A 2,070-nucleotide genomic window follows, 5' to 3' on the forward strand; every position below is an offset into this window, starting at 1 on the left:
TACTTCTTCACCACATTTGGAAATTCCTGTGCCACTAAAGAATCTAACCAGACTGCGGGGGTGTGATCTTACTTTCCTCCCCCAAAGGTCAATGGAAATGTAAGGCCACTGTGCCAGCGACTTTGGTTCAGGATGAAAGAGTTAAGACACCAATAATAGACATTATTGCATGAATGGGGATTACAGATGTAACGGGAGCAAAGGTTTAGGAATGTTGTATTTTTTCACTTAAACACTTGAAGACAGAGCCCTCCCAGTCTCACCGGACATATTTTGTCTTATTATTGTGTCTTTTTGTTGAACACAGGAGGGGAGAGAAGCGGGAGAGTGAGGTACGCGAGGAAAAAAAATACACCACGAAATACAGTGGGGTTTTGGCGTCTTTCCTAATTTCTAAGGAGGACCAGCTGGGACTGGTATACTTTTAGACTACTCAGCACTCCCAGATTTCATGCCACAATCCCAACTTTGTTAATTCCTCCAAGTCACTGATTCCGTTTGACGGCCGCCATGAGAGCACATGTGTCAGACATGTTTTCATAACCCCAAATCATCGTGATAGCTTTCAGAGGCCTTTTTTCTTCTTTCTTTCTTTCTCTCTCTCTCTACAATTCTGCAGGGAGTTTTGGAATTACTGCAATTCTATTCCTAATCTGCACGCTCCTTTTGTCCCTCCATGTTGTTCAAATAAATCCATTTGGACTAACGTGGAACACCAATGCTGACGATTGTGCCACCAGGTCACAGGCCTGGTTTGGGTTCCAACAGTCAGCACATATGGAGCGTTCACACTGTGATTAGGTGGAGCGGGTGTGACCGTCTGCACACACACGGTTTTACTCCATTTTCTGTCGTCACACAGTTCACTGGAGTGCAGCACAGGTGTGTTTACAGTGAACTTGATTTTTTTTCCCAGCGTTTACATCATCTGTGTTTGCTTCAGTGCAGCCTTGTATTTCCACAAACATTCATAAACAGGAGTGTCACTCCGGTGCGAAACACACACACATACACACAAGTGATATCCTACATTCCAATGATTCTTAACTATAGGCTCATGGCCCAAACGTGGGCAGCCAGCATCACCTAAGGGGCCGCAAAATATTTTCAGTTTTGCACTTAAGTGACAGTTTAGCTTTTTAAACTGTAAATATATTTGGTTATTATTGAAAACAAATCAAACTACAAGCATTTTCTTGTACTATAAAATTTGGGCCCCAAGGTCAAAAAGGTTAAGAACTCCTGCTATGGCCCAGTTATAAGCATAGATTGTGTCATCCTCCAACAGCAAGGTCAGGAGTTAAACTCCAGCTATGCACCAATGTGTCTTTGGACAAAAACTAGCGTCCTAGTTGCTCATCATACTGTAACAATGGGAGGAGGCCACAGTCTGTCCTTCCAAATGCAGCTCATAATCCTAGATTAATCAGGGAGTGTTGTGTCAGGAAGGCCATCCTGTGTAAAAACCTGAGCCAAATGACAGATGTGGATTATTGGCTGTAATCACATCTGAAAAGGAGAGCAGCCAAAAGTTATTCTACTGTGACTGATACAAATGAAAGTCCACCTGCACATTTCTCCGTGTGCACTGTTCTCATCAAAACACAATGTCATATGTAGTGTTCTTGATGATGTCACAGAAGTGCATAGGATTTAGGACAGTTTTCATACATGTGCCTAAAGGCCGGGCAGAAGGGAAGTGAGAATTCCGGTTGGATTAGATTAGATTAGTAATCGGATGCTAGGAATAATTTATATTTAAAAGTAAATGGTGCTAAACATATGGAGTGACATTCCTGGCTGTGTGTCAGATTTGACTGATGGTTGAGCTTCTGCGTCCAGTGCTGCCACCGACGATTACAGCTCGTGACAGAGAGACTGTCAAGAAAAAGTGAGACACACAGAGAGCTGGAGTGAAGCAATGAAGGCCTGTCTTCAACAAAAGACAGATATCGAGCCGGGTCGACCTCCAGTCGGTTTATCTTTGGTGCTGCTCTTGGCACCAGCGCTATCAGCATCTCCCTTCTTATCAACAGCACTTGTCTTCTCTACTTCCACCTCTCACCCTCC

The sequence above is a fragment of the Cynoglossus semilaevis genome, chromosome 3 (assembly GCF_000523025.1).
Source record: "Cynoglossus semilaevis isolate Cse_v1.0 chromosome 3, Cse_v1.0, whole genome shotgun sequence".
Taxonomy (NCBI): Eukaryota; Metazoa; Chordata; class Actinopteri; order Pleuronectiformes; family Cynoglossidae; genus Cynoglossus; species Cynoglossus semilaevis.